The sequence below is a fragment of the Choloepus didactylus genome, chromosome 7 (assembly GCF_015220235.1).
Source record: "Choloepus didactylus isolate mChoDid1 chromosome 7, mChoDid1.pri, whole genome shotgun sequence".
Lineage (NCBI taxonomy): Eukaryota > Metazoa > Chordata > Mammalia > Pilosa > Megalonychidae > Choloepus > Choloepus didactylus.
The window spans coordinates 54,714,653-54,731,712 of record NC_051313.1 but is presented as its reverse complement, the minus strand read 5'-3'; the positions used below and the strand labels follow the sequence as shown (position 1 = coordinate 54,731,712).

The 17,060-nt window shown below is 38.3% G+C and overlaps 1 protein-coding gene and 1 pseudogene across 15 annotated transcripts in view; one reads left to right on the top strand and one right to left on the bottom strand.

The window, feature by feature from the left end:
- Positions 1-17,060, top strand: part of KLHL32 (kelch like family member 32) — a 318,742-nt gene that overhangs the window by 207,563 nt on the left and 94,119 nt on the right. The gene's annotated exons all lie outside the window — the stretch shown is intronic.
- LOC119539200 lies at positions 887-1,317 on the bottom strand (annotated as a pseudogene).

The following is a 17,060-nucleotide window of genomic DNA, read 5'->3' as shown; positions in this document are numbered from 1 at the left end:
TGATTTAAGGAAGTTTAGATGGTAGGTGGTAAAATATATTCATCTTAGATCTGTGAAATAAAAAATACTTCTTTTGGTGACCACAGACTGTAATTTTCCTTAGGTATTTTATATGTTTCTTCTGGTTAAGATCCTATGATACTCTGTATATTTTAATGTTAGAACAGTTGTGACCCATTTGCCTTCAAATGTCATTTAAATTCATTAGTGTATAAATTCTTCAGAGACCAAGCTGAATAATATTTTCATACAGAGGGCATTTTCAGTTTCTCTAGTAGTGTTTAAACTTGGTCACAACAGCTGCAAAATATCTAATCTGAGTTCTGTTAAATATGATACATACATATGTGGATCAGTTTCTTACATCAATGTCGTAGCGAATTCACTTTTAGCTGTAAGGTTCCAAGTAGTTGAGCCTTTGAGTTTTACAGTGTGGTCCTCTGTGCCTGGAACAACCTCCTCTCCATGAGCTAAGAGTCCCTATTATACAACAGTTTGTGCTAATTCCATCTTGACATCATTGTATTTTAATTACCTGCTTATCAGCCTCCCATTGGACTTGGAGCTCCTTGAATGCTGGGGCTGTCCCCTTAACCTTGCCTTGAGAAATCCCTGGTACACGTAGCTACCCCATTATTATCTAAATGAGTGATGAATAATATTTCTATACAAATAGGATAAGTACATTTATCTATAAGTAATAATTAACCTCCAAATATCCTAAAATAATCTGTAATCTGATTTAAAATTCTCAAATTTAAAACTATAAGGCTTTATACTAAACCATTTCTTACACTTACAGCTTTGAGGCATTTTATTAATAAAAAAAGTTGGTAATCCTATACATAACCTGACATGAACTTAAAATTTTCATTATACATTTACTTCATTTTTTAACTTCACCTTCTAGGAAATCTTTAGCTTCATTGATTTTGGCTGCTAAATAAGGAGATCCTTCCTGGTCTGGGTGATTTAAGAGCACAATTTGTCGATGAGCATCTCTTATTATTTCCTCTATTGGCAGTGGGGCTCACACCTAGGATTATGGCTGCTTCCGGTTTTGTCATTTTGGGCTCAAACCCCCCTCCGTAATAGGCACCACTGAAGGCCTTCCTCAGTGAGGCTCAAGGCTTCACGCATAGCCTTCAAAGAATTAGCAAAAATGTTTTGTAAGTCTTACAGATTTTGGAAATCTTTGAAAAATGTGTTTTACTTGAGGCTCCATATGCTTCATGGCTTCATGGCTCACAAAACGTAACAGCCTGTGAATCCTGCAGCTGCGTCGGTCAGTCCAACTGCAGCTGCTGTGTTGGCCATGGCTCCAGCTTGGCTCCCCTACTTCCGGGGGGAGTACTCACCCATCCATACACCAGATAAAGGGAGTGCAGTCCACTGGGTTTTCACAATCACACTGTCACTCCTTGTAAGCTACATTGTTATACAGTCATCCTCAAGAGTCCAGGCTACAGGGTTGGAGTTCGGTAGTTTCAGGTATTTACTTCTAGCTATTACAATACAATAAAACCTAAAAAGTGTTATCTATATTGTGCGTAAGAATGTCCACCAGGGTGACCTCTCAACTCCATTTGAAATCTCTCAGCCACTGAAACTTTATTTCTTTTCATTTGGCATCCCCCCTTTTGGTCAAGAAGATGTTCTCAATTCCACGATGCCAGGTCCAGATTCATCCCCAGGAGTCATATCCTGCATTGCCAGGGAGATTTACACCCCTGCGAGTCCCATGCCAGCTTTTAATAGTTAAGAGGAGATATGTTTAGAGAGCTATCTCAAATATATTTGTATATATGTATATAAATACAATACTGATCTGTATCTATATTATATATTTATATTTGTATATGTGTATTTGTATATATACAGATACCTATCTGCCTGTCTATCTAAATACACACACATTCTTTCCTGGCTACATTTTACTTTTTGTTTCCTATTTTACTTTACCTTGAGTTATTTATGTTGCTATTTTTAAAATGCTTATATTACTGTTGCAGATTCTTTTCTGGAATTAGGCAGAGTATAAGTAAATAAATAGAGTGAATAAAACAATTAGGACCTCTGTTCAAAAGTTGTTAAAATCCAGAGGGACCTTAATGTTATTTGTAGGCATGAATAAAGTGGTAGTTCTTCCCCTTAGTTTTACCTATGAAAGTGAAGTGGCTCCAGATTTTCATGTTGTTCCACGTATAAATCAACAAAAGAATAAGGGGCATGTAAATTCTATAAAAATAACTGTTTTTCACCTTAAAAAAATGAAAAAAAATTTCCAAAATGTTAATACAAGCATACATAAAATAAATAAGCATAAATAAAATACAAACATAAATAATCCAGGAAAATACAAATCCCTGTTGGCATTTGCTCCAGTTTGCAACCCAGTACTTTATCCTTGAGGCAAAAAAGGCTTCAGTGGATCTTTGAGATCAGATCAAAGTAAACGGAAGGCCATACCTATTTTGTGAAGATATCTCCAGGGTCTCAGTTGGACATACTAATTGATCTAGGAAAAAATTTCTAGCTCCCTTCTTATTTATTTCATAAATAAGAATGAAAGTAAAAAGAAAAAAAAAAATGTTTACCCCATTTCTCACTTACTTACACATTGCATATATTTTTTTCCTTCTAATCTTTCCTGATGTGCCTAAATAATTTTATATAGATTTTTGTGATTATAATTTATTTCAGTTACTTTTCTGGAATTAAATAAGATGTAAATACATTTATCCACAAGTACATGAATATAAATGTCACCTTATTGTACGTCTAATTTTTTTCCTTCTCTTGTATTATTTTTAAGTAAATCCACAGACCTGGAATTACTTGATAGAGAGGAGGAACTTTCTTTTTTTTTTCAAATGGGAATTGCTTTCTGAAAGCGTTTTTTACAGTAGTTACTATTTGGACCTTGAGTATTTTTCCTTTTTTACTTATAATAGAATTCTTGAGCCCTCTGCTGGAAACATTTAGTATTTGTATAAAGTAATAGCATATATGGGAGTTTTACAATACTAAATATAAGGTTTTTAAGAAAGAAAACAGTCTGATAGTAAAAATATATGGTCTTTCTGGTTAACATCAAGATAAGAAACATAACTGATCAAACAATTTTTGAGAAGACTTTTATTGCAAGTAAATTTTTGTTTTGAGTAGAATAAAAATGAGATCATTCACATGAAAGAATAATTTGGAAATGCATTGGATGTGCTAATTCAAGGATATTTTATTTCTTTTGCATTTGCTTCATAAAAATCATATTTTATTCTCAAATTTAGATTCATTAATTCAGCAAATGCAGTAAATACTTTCTGGAGTGGGCCGAGCCATGACTGGAAATGCCAGATTAACACACCATTGCTTTTATCAGAAATTATTTGCATATGGAAATATTTGTGACATAGTAAGTATCTGAGGATGCTATGTGCTCCAAAATTATCACTCTAGATCAGTGATAGGAGAGTAAATAATGTGAGCCACAGTACTTCATAGAGCAACTGCCTGAAAAATAAAAGGTTAAGTGGCACTATTTTAGGGAGAAAATATGGCCGTTTGTTCTTTGGTAATTGAATAGACATAAATTGTGAAAAACTGATCATAACGGTGCATCCCTATGTTAACATGTATCTTTTGGGATAGAATGAGTTTTGTCATAGCCACAGTTTGGACACAGCCACTGACATAAGAGGGAACCAAGCTTGAATCCAGCCTGTGGTTCCTTTGATAACTATTGATTAAATCCATCTGGAATAATCAACTGTGCTGACTGTTTTCACTTCAGATCCATGCTCACAAATCTCAGATGGCCCCCCATCCTTGCTAGGCAATGTTAATCTATTTCTCTAGTGACTTTACTTTTCTCCTCTCCAAGATGTTTCTCATTCCTTCTCCTGTCTTCTCAAACACTGCCTTGCCCAGTACCCCAGTAAAGCTTATATTCGATTGAGAAAATAGAAGTAGATTGTATCTTCCCAGCATCATATACCCAACCCCCTGCTTCTGTGCACTTGGTCTGTACATTCTCATCTTTTACAGTGGAAAAGGTAACCCTGCACTGTCAAAGGTTAAGCTCTCCAATTAAGCTCTAGATTCTATTCCTTCTGATGCTTTCAGACACTACTCCTGTAATTCTCTCCTCTTCCTTGTCTATTATTGGTTTCTCTGCTACTGGATCATTTCTAGTAGCATATAAATATGCTCGTCTCATCTTTAAAAATCTTTCTTGTTCTTCTATTCCCCTTCAGCTACCATAAGTTCACAGTAGAACTTACGAAAAGAGTTGTATCAACTTACTGCTTTTGCTTCCTCATTTCTCACTCATTTTTCCACTCCTCGAGTCTGGAGATTTCCATCTCCAGCATTTCACTGAAACTTTTCCATTTGTGACAGTCACAAATATTGCCAAATCCAGTGACTACATCTTGTCATTCTTGATCTGTCAGCTCCATTCAGTACTGCAGATCTGCCTCTTCATTGAAGTTTTCCTCTCTTGGCTTTCATGATACCAGCCTCTCAAGCTCTTACTGTGTGCTTTCAGCCATCACCATTCTTTTCCAGATGTCTCTGTTTGCTCCAACCTCCCCCCCACACACACACACACTAAGGCTGCAGGACCCTCCTTTTTAGTCTACGAGCATCCTGGTGATGTCATCCAGCCCACATTGCTTGGGATGACATGCTGTTAACTCCCGTCCCCACGTATACTCTAGACTAGGCATCAGCAAACTTTTTCTGTGAGGGACCAGAAAGTAAACATTTTAAGTTTTGCAGGCCACATAAAGTCTCTGTTGGAACTGCTTGACTCTGCTGTCATAGCGTCAAAACAGCCAGATACAAATATGTAAATAAATGAGTATGGTTTTTTCCCCAAAAACCTTTATTTATGGACACTGAAATTTGAATTTCATATAACTTTCATGTGTCCCAACATATTCTTCTTTCTGTTTTTTTCTCCCCCAACTATTAAAAATGTTAAAACCATTCTTAGCTCACAGGACAATAAAAAAACAGCAGGCAGATTTGGCTTGTAAGCCGTGTTTGCTGACCAGACTCTTGCATTTATCTGTCCACTTGATATCTCTGTTTGGACTAGTAATAGGCATCACAAACTGAACATATACCCCCAAAATGTAACCCTAACTTTCCCTCCAAACTCTTGATTTGTTTCACTCCTGTCGGTTGATGGTACCACAGTCTACCCCCTTGGTCAGTACCTAGGCTGTAGGAAACGTGGTGCAGGGGAGACTCGGTCTTGTTGATGCCATCTCCGCAGCGCCTGGAAAGGCCCCGGGACACTCTCAGCTCTCAAAAAGATCTGCGGATCGAGTGGATGAACTTTTCTGCCTTCAGTTTCCTCATCTGTTGTATGGGGGTAAAATTTGCCTTCTAGGAATGGGAAGTGGAGAAGAGTGAAGGAGTAAAGAGAATATATATGAAGTACCCAGCATGGTATCTGGTACGTAGAAGGCAGTGAGTAGATACTAGAAGGAGGGATTGTTATTTGTGAAATAGATTTATTTTTTCATGAAATGAACAATAACAATAGCTGCTTTTTGTGTTCTTAGCATTTTGTGTAGGTTTTCTCATTTTATCCCAACACAACCTTATGTAGGTAGGTAGTAGTAGTTTTTAATAAGATGACACTGAAAACAAATGGCAGTGACTTGCCCAAGGTCCTACAGTGGAGTCTAGAGGCATACTTTTACCTCCTTTCCTTATAAAGCGAACATCAGGGATACGTTCTCCAGTAAACGTGGAATAGGATATTGATGTATTTTTTCAACTGAGGAATTATTTCTTGGCTTCTTTCAGTGAAATTGTGCATCCCCAGCCAAGTGTCCCTACAGCACCCTGTGTCCTTAGCACTAATTACATCCAGGGTAATAATTCTGTTTGGCTCCTTTCTTCTCTACTTGGGCACTGAGCAGTAGCCACCCATAAATGAGCCTTGGTGTTTTTTTTTCAGCAGCCTCTGTCTTTGGACATCAGTATTCTCAAGTACTGTTTCCTCTTTGCTCATGCTGGCATTGTAAGAAGCTAGCTTCATTATGGAGAAGCCCGCTTCATTAACGAAGCTCTGTGGGATGAGTGTTCCCATCTCCATCACACTTGAACGAGTCCTGATTATAAAAGTAAATATTAATAGTTAATTTGGCTTTTCTTATACCCTGTAATGACTTTCATGTTTCATTATATTTTAACTGCTGGAACTGCTCTTTTCTCTTACAGTTAGAAACTATCAAAAATTTGTTCCACTTTTTCTAAATAATTAAGACTTTTTAAAAAAAGTAATGTAAGTATATATAATTTATCTTTACATTTTGTTAAATAATGGATTTTACTAACTTAAACATAATGAAGAAAGCCATGTTGGAGATGACCAGCTGGGAGAACTATTAATCTCTGAGCTTTGAGATGCCAGAGTCTCGATATTGCAAAAGGGGACAAAAGAAAAGGCGATTTGCTCATACAATAAAGGGTCAAGTTGACTAAATATCCATCATCATTCCACATGTCTTATAATAGGAAAAGTTTCGGTAGCAACATCTACAGAGTGGAAAACCCTTTCCTAAATTGCATTAAATGTAATAAATGAAATTGCTGAAGGACACCAGGTAGTTTCCCTGGTAATGTAATATGTGTCCTTACCTAAGCTAAGGTTTCTTCCTAGCATCTTGGAGGAGGCTATGCTCTGCATCTTGCCTGTAATCTTAAGAGATTTCAGATGTACCAAATAAAAAAATATAAGCTTGTAGAGGAAAATAATAGAATCTCAAAGTAATTCCAATACCTTTCCTTTTTACTAGGATTTTTATTATTTTTTATTACCTTTTAAAAATATCCTGAAATCAGATTTCCTCTTTTTTCATATTCTGATGGATGGAAAAGTTGATTACTGTTTATAAGTTGAAAACAATTTAGTATTTTTTAACAATTGTTATTGGGATCTTTTAGAGATCCAGACAAGTGTATTAAGTTTGGAAGAAAGCCACCTGAAAATGCATAACTTAAGGAATCACTGATCAAGTCACAAATTAACTGTATACAACCCCCAACCCAAAGGTTACCTTTATTTAGACATACTGTTAGAGCTGTCTGTCGTCATGTCCATTGTGTCCTTTTATTTGACTCCTTCAGTTAGATAACCCCTGATGAGAATTAGCTTGTAACTAGACTTCCCCAGGAGGCCTTTGATATCTTCTAATATTTTTTCCTGGGAACTGTATCTTTCAGGGCTACGAATTTCTTTTGTAAATAATTCTAGAACTCCTGCTGAGTTTAAAGGCGGAATTTTAGGATGCTCAGCAGTAATGAAGATGAAATAGGTGGACCCTGCCATCAAGGTCTCATAGGTACATCGTAAGATAAGGTACATATAATTCATCAGGGCAAAAACACTTAGCTATCATCTGTTTTTATTTCATGCAACTAATATTATTGAGGATGTACTATAAACGGATACTATGCTAAGTGACATGACTATGCTCTGATTGCCAACCCAATATCCATTTCCCCATTTTTCTTTATGAAGAACTCTAATTTGATTTGGGATAATAGTACATCTAGCCATAAAAAGTCGCTTTTCCAGGCTCTTCAGCAGCTCTGGATAGTGGGGAAGAGACTGTTATGTTCTGTGCCAAGGAGATGTAAATGAAAGTCTTCGGCAGTGTTGTAGGAAACCTTTTGTTTCCTGATAATTACAAACTCAGCTGGCACAGACATTTAGTTCTTTGCCCTCTTTTTTCTTTCTGTTTGGAATGCAGCTGCAATGCCTGGAGGTATGATAGCTATTTTGTGACCATGAAATCACAGGCTAAGATCGGCCACACAGGAAAATATAAGGCATCTGGTTACTTGGCACTCCAAGTTTCCAAATCCAAGTTTTGTGAGAAAAGTAAACCTTATCCTTGTTTAAGCCATTTTGTTACATGTAGTCATACACAATAGTAATGAACATGTATTTTCTCTTTTAGTCCTTAAAGCAGTGTTATGAAGTAAGTATTGTTATTATTTTCATTGTGCAAATGAAAAACCTGAAGCAAACAGAATTGAGTAGTTCTCCCAAGTTCATTCTTCCATGAATATATGTTAAAGTTCACAATGAAAAAATGCATTAGGAAAAAAAAGGTATAGGAGCCAGGATTTGAACTATAACAGTGTGATTTTAAAGCCATGGGTTTAATTCATCAGACATTTGTGGCACTTTGGATGCCCAAGAGATTAATTCCTGGTGGTGGAAGAGCTTGCAAAGCTTTGTATAGGAAAGGGACTTTGAGTTGGATCTTGAAGAATGGTCAGGATTTTGACATCTGGAGACTGGGGAAGCAAGGAGGAGGGTGTTCAATGTGGGGAAAAGTATGTATGGTCTGAATGTGGAGAACAGTGGGCTGTTGGCTTCCACAAACAGACCATGAGGTTGCAGAGTTGGAAGTAAGTTTTGAAATGTAGATGGGGAGTGTATCACGAGAGTTTCTGAATACAAGGCTAAAAAGTGTGAAATGTATTCTGGATTTATTGAAAACTGCTGAATTCTAGACAGTATTACTCAGATTAAGCAGTTCAATGGAAATATTTATGAACATTCCTCATGATAGTAAAGAAATTTAGAGAGTAGAATTTTTGTATTCTATTATCCTTTCTTGAATTCTTTTTTTTCTTTTTAAAATATAAACTTAAGGTGGTAGTTATAGAGGTACCTGAATAATTTAGAAAATCCTTTTGGTTTAAACATGGCGCCACCTTGTGTATTTAAATTTTTGGTGTAAGGATTTTGAAACAAAAACTAAATTAAAAGCAATTTCTTATAGCTAGGTCTTGTATCTCCGTGTTCTGTCAATAAGGAGTCTCCCAAGAACAACTTTATGTAGAAGGTTTTTATAGGTTTTGAAGATCTGATCATTTAAGAGTTATTTCTGCTGTGGTTTATAAGTTCTAAATTGTGAAAAATTTCCATTTTGCTAAACGGTACAGAGGAAAAAACAAAGAAAGTATAAAGAGGGAAATGAATTAATTTAAAACTATTCTTATAAATGATATATACCATATTTAATTTTCAGCTGCATGATTGCTTGTGCATGCAGATGTGTGCTCGTTTGTGCATGTGTGTGTTTAGCAAACACCTTAGTTGTCTGCCTTGAGCATGCTCAACTCCTTCAGCCTACTGTATCCACAATCCCAGAAATAACTAATTTAAAAGTCTCCTAAAACAAGAAATGAGGAAGATAGCCTTGAAGAACTGAAGATTAAAAAAATTTCTGAAGATGTCACTGAGTCTTATCATGGCTATTTGACATTCCCTACCAGCAACTAATCTAAGAAGTAAGGTAAAAGTAAGGGGGAAGATAAAGAGGACGATGACAACAACAAAAAACCACAATGGAACTTTGAGAGTGGATGCATGGCACTGCATAAGGACGCACTGAAGACTGCAGGGAGGCCTTGGGGACCGTGTGCTGTCTCTGGTTGTGCTGTCTCTGGTCCCACCATTTCAGTCCCAGCTCCCTGGCCCCACAGCCCATCCAGGTGTGCTCTGTGCCCTGAGTGAGGTGGCCCAGCTCATCATCCCGTGTGCAGACTCCCAGCCTCAGGCCCCATACACTTCCTCCTTCACGAGTTTCTAGCCTCGTGTCCTTCCTGAATATATTGCTGGGACCAGGAGCCCAAGCTGCATTCCAGTCTGGAGGGCCTTCATTAAAGATCATGTAAGTTAAACTCTCTACTACCTAATTGCATTAGTGGCCAGAAGATACATTTGCATGGAGTATACAAGAGGTACCTCTTACCAGCAGGGTGACTGGGCCACCTCATGACTGAATTCTGAAGTAACAATAGTCATCAGGTATCTTCAGGGACCTTTGCCTTCTACTGAAGTTGTGAGCTTTAGTCGTGTTACATTGTCACACCACCCAGTGCCACTGACTGGTTCTTACCTCCCAACTGACCAAAGATGGGTATGGAGTCTCAGCCTTTGGGATGGGGGTCAGCTATGGATCTCTTCTTCTAGGTTCACGTGATCTTGCCCTGCCACAAGCTGCAGGAGAGGTTCCTGGGCCTGTCCTAGGTGATGAGAAAGTGGCTTCCCTGGCTCGCACTGTCCAGCTCTCTTTCAAGTGCAGCCCTGTGTTCTGCCACCTGGAAGTCAGGTGGGGGTGGAGTAGGACAGAGAGTACTCTCTATAGCTGGCCCTGTGGACAAGAGGGACTCATGCCCCACTTAAGTTTGGTCCTGGTTGCATGAAAATCTTTTTCTTAAATCTAGAGAAACCCTGGTGCTGCCTCCGCCCAAACAGGTGAGGGTCACTGAGGGAAGACGCAATGCCTGGCCTAGTTTGGCTTCAAGAGTTTTCACCTTCCCCACTGGATGCTGGACTTCCTAACTTCATACATCCTGCATTTGCAGATACTCTTTTGTTAGTAGGACCTCTTAATTTGTTTACTGTTTATTCCTCCATCTGCTCTAAGCTCCCCCATTCTGATGAGTGATTGGATACATCAAGCCACTAGCAATCACTCCCAGCTCACCTCTCTGAGCCTGGCCCTCAGGGGACACCCTTCCTGCAGGTGGTCTTTGAGTACCCTCCCTCACACCCATTCTGTTTTGAGGGGGGCCAGAGTAACACACTGTGAGCTGTATGTCAATGGCCATGAGTTTTGTTTTGTTTTTTTTTTTTACTTTCATGATAATTTATTATTCATCGAACAATTAATACACCAAACATGCAAACAATGAAAAAAACAAACTCCTCATTCTCTATCCCACCACTCCCTGACCTACACTTTTTTATCACTTTTCTTTTTTTTTTAAGTTAAATTCAGTTTTATTGAAATATATTCACATACCATACAGTCATCCATGGTGTACAATCAACTGTTCACAGTACCATCATATAGATGTGCATTCATCACTCCAGTCTATTTTTGAACATTTTCCTTACATCAGAATGAATCAGAATAAGAATAAAAAATAAAAGTAAAAAGGAACACCCAAATCATCCCCCCATCCCACCCTATTTTTCATTCAGTTTTTGTCCCCATGTTTCTACTCATCCATCCATACACTAGATAAAAAAGAGTATGATCCACAAGGTTTTCACAATCACACTGTCACCCCTTGTAAGCTACATTGTTACACAATCGTCTTCAAGAGTCAAGGCTACTGTATTGGATTTTGATAGTTTCAGGTATTTACTTCTAGCTATTCCAATACATTAAAACCTAAGAGGTATTATCTATCTAGTGCATAAGAATGCCCACCAGACAGGTGTATCAATCCTCTAAGAATAACCATCAGGGAAACCAAGTACTGAATAATTCCTCCTTCTGTGACCTGAGCTTGTTCTCATCTGGGAAAACCTGATTGGGGTGGCCTAGGAGGTCAGATGCCTAGACAACAGAAAACTACAAACTGCACTAAGAAAAACAAAGCTATGGCCCAGTCAAAGGAACAAACATACACTTCAACTGAGATACAGGAATTTAAACAACTAATGCTAAATCAATTAAAAAAGTTTAGAGAATATTTCACAAAAGAGGTAGAGGCTGTAAAGAAAACACTGGGCATACATAAGGCAGAATTTGAAAGTTCAAAAAAACAACTAGTAGAATCTATGGAAATGAAAGGCACAACACAAGAGATGAAAGACACAATGGAAATGTACAACAGCAGATCTCAAGAGGCAGAAGAAAACACCTGAAACCTACATGCAAAGGAGCAGATGGAGAAAAGAATGAAAAAATATGAGCAACGTCTCCAGGAACTTAAAGATGAAACAAAGTACAAGAATGTACGTATCATTGGTGTCCCAAAAGGAGAAGAGAAGGGAAAAGGGGCAGAGGCAATAATAGAGGAAATAATCAATGAAAATTTCCCATCTCTTATGAAAGACATAAAATTACAGATCCAAGAAGTACAGCATACTCCAAACAGAATAGATATGAATAGGCCTATGCCAAGACACTTAATAATAGATTATCAAATGTCAAACAAAGAGAGAATCCTGAAAGCAGTAAGAGAAAAGCAATCCATCACATACAAAGGAAGCTTAATAAGACTATGTGCGGATCTCTCAGCAGAAACCATGGAGGCAAGAAGGAAGTGGTGTGATATATTTAAGATACTGAAAGAGAAAAATCACCAACCAAGAATCCTATATCCAGCAAAGCTGTCCTTCAGATATGAGGGAGAGCTCAAAATATTTTCCGACAAACAGACAATGAGAGACTTTGTGAACGAGACACCCGCCCTACAGGAAATACTAAAGGGAGCATTACAGAGTGATAGGAGAGGACAGGAGTGCATGGTTTGGAACACAATTTTGGGAGATGGTAGCACAGCAATGTAAGTACACTGAACAAAGATAATTATGAATCAGGTTGAGAGAGGAAGGTTGGGAGCATGTGAGACACCAGAAGAAAGGAGGAAAGATAAAGTCTGGGACTGTGTAACTTGGTGAAATCTGGAGTGTTCAACATTTGTGATAAAATGTACAAATATGTTCTTTTATGAGGGAGAACAAGCAAATGTCAACCTTGCAAGGTGTTAAAAATGGGGAGGCATTGGGGGAGGGATGCAATCAACATAAACTAGAGACTGTAACTAACAGAATCATTGTATTATGCTTCCTTTAATGTAACAAAGGCGATATACCAAGGTAAATGCAGATAAGAGGTGGGGATAGGGAAGGCATGTTAGACATTTGACATTGGTGGTGTTGTCTGACTCTTTACTCTACTTTGATTTAAGGTTACTTTTCCTTTTGCTATGTCCTAGCTGTCATTTTTTTCCCTCTTTCTTTTGCCTCTCTACCTTCTTTGGCTCTCCCTCCTGCCTTGTGGAAGAAATGTGGATGCCCTTATATAGATAGTGCTGAAGGTGGTGAACACATAAATATTTGACCATACAGAGAACCTTCAATTGTTTAGTTAGGATGGAATGTATGGTGTGTGAACAAAACCATCCTAAAAAAAAAAAAAAAAATTGGGTTGATGACAAAACCTCAAGGGCAATATACTGAGTGAAATAAGCCAGACACCTAAGGACGAATATTGCAAGGTCTCACTGATAAGAACTAATTATAATATGTAAACTCATAGACATGGAAAATAAGGTAACAAGATATAGGATAAGGCTTAAGAATGGGGAGCGGTTGCTTAGTATGAGCAGAATGTTCAACTAGGATGAACTTAAATGTTTGCAAATGAACAGAGGTGTCGGTAGCAAGATGTGAGAATAACTAACAGTGCCGAATGGCGCATGAATGAGGTGGAAAGGGGAAGCTCAGAGTCATATATGTCACCAGAAGGAAAGTTGGAGGTCAAAAGATGGGAATGCATAAAACTGAATCCTATGGTGGGCAATGTCCATGACTAACCATACAAATACTGGAAAACTCTTCCATGAACCAGAACAAATGTACAACAATACAACTAGAAGTTAATAATAGAGGGGCATATAGGGAAGAAATATATACCTATTTCAAACTATATACTACAGTTAGTAGTATTTCAACATTCTTTCATAAACAGTAACAAATGTACTATGCCAACACTAAGAGTCAACAATTGAGGGGGGTTGGTTAGGGATATGGGAAGATTCGAGTTTCCTTTTCTTTTTTTCATCTTTCACTTTATTTCTTGTCTGGAGTAATGAAAAGTTTCTAAAAATTGAACAAAAATTAAGTGTGGTGATGGATGCACAGCTGTATGAGGGTACCAGGGGAACTGATTGTACACTTTGGATCTTTGGATGATTGTATGGTATCTGAACAATCCCAGTAAAAATTAAAAAAAAAAAAAAAAAGAATGCCCACCACAGTGACCTCTCGACTCCATTTGAAATCTCTCAGCCACTGAAGTTTTATTTTGTTTCATTTTGCATCCCCCTTTTGGTCAAGAAGATTTCTCAATCCTATGATGCTGGGTCCAGATTCATCCCCGGGAGTCATATCCTGCCTTGCCAGGGAGATTTACACCCCAAGGAGTCAGGTCCCACATAGGGGGACATGGCCATGTGTTTTCAAAGGCCTAAGTGCAACCAACAAATGCTTTGCAGCACTTACATGTACCTGCCTTCCTTGTCCCACCTAGGTGGGGGTGTTTGAGATCCCTTCCTTCTACTGAAGGCTGTACTTTGGCCAGTTCTCCTGTTAGGTGATAGATAAATTTGCCATACTGTAAATCATGAGGAGATTGGGCCTCTGTTTGTATTCCTGCCCAAGCACCAATTCTCTGGAAAATATATTAGAACAACCAGCCACCAAATATCACAGAGCTGAATTTAAAAGACTCGGGTGCATGTGAGGGCTGTTTCCAGGAGTGAGAACCAGCTGTCTCAGTAAGGTTTCTTTTCTTAAACTGCTCCCATTAAAAGCACTTAGGGAATCTGTGTCAGAGTATCCTTTAGAAAAACTTATGTTATAATGAGAGAGCGGGGAAAAAAACCTCACTACAAAACAACAGACAGAAATCCCGGTATGGGTTTCTCTTGTGAACGTTTCTCAAAGTGAGCCTGCTGGAGGGCTTACACATGCTATGGAATATTCATCTTGTCTCCCTGTGATATCTGTCTTTGCGTTTGGCATTACCGAGCCTCGGAGGTTATCATGAATGCCAGTTGTGTGAAATAAGCACAACTGACAGGATTTAAAGGCCAAGACTAACCTTTCTAATCCATCTATTCCCTAGTCTCTGCCTTAGGCCATGCCTTTTCTGCAAGAATATACTACATCCTTTCTCCCGTGAAGGGAGCTGCACTAATTTCCTGAATGTCAGTCAAAGCCTCCCTCCTTGAGGAGTTGGAGAAATTCAGATTTCTCCTTCTGACTAGATGGAAAAGGAACTGTAAAGAATACTTAGAATAAGGGTGAGCATTGGTGATCCTGCCACATTTGCTTAACTTTTTCACTTCTTTACTTCACTAGCTCAGAAATATATAGTTCTTTTTCCTCTTTCCCCATATATTTAAGAAAATTAATTCTGAATTACAAAAAAAAATACATGTAGAGATAAATTCAGTGACTTCTAATTAGATTCATTAGTATTGAGTAGGCATTGTTCTAAGTGCTGGGGATACAGTATAGACCAAGTCCCTGTTCTTGAACTTGTATTGCAGTGAGTGGAGAAACAGAAAATAATCAAATAAACAAAGATGTAATATGTTAAGAGGCAGTAAGTGTTATGAAGAAGAGTAGAGTAAGGAAAATAGGGGATGAAGGGTAATGGGGAGTGGGGCACTATTTTACATAGGATGGTCAGGAAAGGCCTCTCAGGTAGGGTGGTATTTGGGCAGAGTCCTGAGAGACACAGGGGAGTGAGCCAAGCTGACATCTTGAGGGAGGGTGGTCCAGGCAGAGGAAGCAACTAGTTGCAAAGACTGAGGTGCTCGGTGTAGTTAAGCAATGGCAAGAAAGCCCACTGGGTTGGTCAGAGAGGTGAAGATGGTCCAGTTTATGTAGAACTCTTCAGGTTATAGTCAAGTCTTTCTTTTATTTTCTGTGTGATATGATTTTATTAGTGTTTATAAAGGATCAGTTTGGCTGTTGTTGAGAACAGTGCAGGGGCCAAAGGAGGAAGTGAATTTGACTAGAGTGAAAGTGAGGGAAGTGGTGAACAGTGACTAGATTCTGGAACTTTTTTAAAGATGGAGCCAACAGAAGGGGCTGATGGATTGGATGGAAGGTGTGAAGAAAGCAAGAGGAGTCAAGAATGAATCCGAGTTTGAAAAGCCCCCTTGAGGGGCTGGGGGAAACTGATGGAAATATTAAATTTACCTACTTGGGGAATTCCTTATATTCTTGCAAACATTGGAGACCACCAATTCAGTAGGCCAAGCCCTCGATCTTGGGGCTTGCCCTTATGAAGCTTGTTACTGTAAAGGTTAGGCTAAGCCTACTTATAACTGTGCCTGAGAGTCACCCCCAGAGTACCTCTTTTTTGCTCAGATGTGGCCCCCTCTCTCTTTAAGCCAACTTGGCAGGTAGACTCGCTGCCCTCCCCACTATGTGGGATCTGACACCCAGGGGTAGTAAATCTCCCTGACACCATGGGATGTGACTCCCAGGAATGAATCTGGACCTGGCATCATGGGATTGAAAAAGCCTTCTTGACCAAAAGGGGGAAGAGAAATGAAACAAAGTAAAGTTTCAAGGGCTGAGAGATTTCAAATGGAGTTGAGACGTCATTCTGGAGGTTGTTCTTATGCATTATATAGATATCCCTTTTTAGTTTCTAGTATATTAGAATAGCTAGAAGGAAATAACTGACATTATTGAACTCATCCCAGTAGCCTTGTTTCTTGAAGGTGAGTATATAACTATATAATTTATACAGTGTGACTGTGTGATTATAGAAAACCTTGTGACCTGAACTCCCTTTATCCAGTGTATGGAGAGATGAGTAGAAAAATGGGAACAAAAAAGTAAATGAATAATAGGGGGCAACTGGGGGGATGGGTTGTTTTGGGTGTTCTTTTTTACTTTTACTTTTATTTTTATTTTTATTCTTAATTTTATTTTTTTTTTTTTGGAGTAATGAAAATGTTCAAAAATTGTGGTAATGAATGCACAGCTATATGATGATACTGTGAACCATCGATTGTACACTCTGGATGATTGTATGATATGTGACTGTATCTCAATAAAACTGCAAGGGAAAAAAAGGAATCATATATGTCCTTTCTGATTGGCTTCTTCTACCTTCTACTTAACATAATGCTTTTTAGGGTAATCCATTTTGGAGCATATGTCAATAGTTATTTAACTTTTATAGCCATATAAAATTCCATTGTACAAAAAAAAAAAAAAAAAAGAGTGACTCTGAGGCTTTAGCCTAAATAACTGGTAGAATAGAGCTACGGTTTGCTTAGATAGCGGAATTGGAATAGAAGTAATTTGAAGGTTGGTAGAGAAGATTAAGCTTTCAGTTTGGGGCATGTTTAGTATGAGATTCCCATTAGACATCCAAGCAAAGATACCGAGTAGGCAGATGGATATAAGTCCAAGGAGTGAGGGTGGGGCTGGAGAAACCAATTTGAATGTCATCAGAATGTAGATG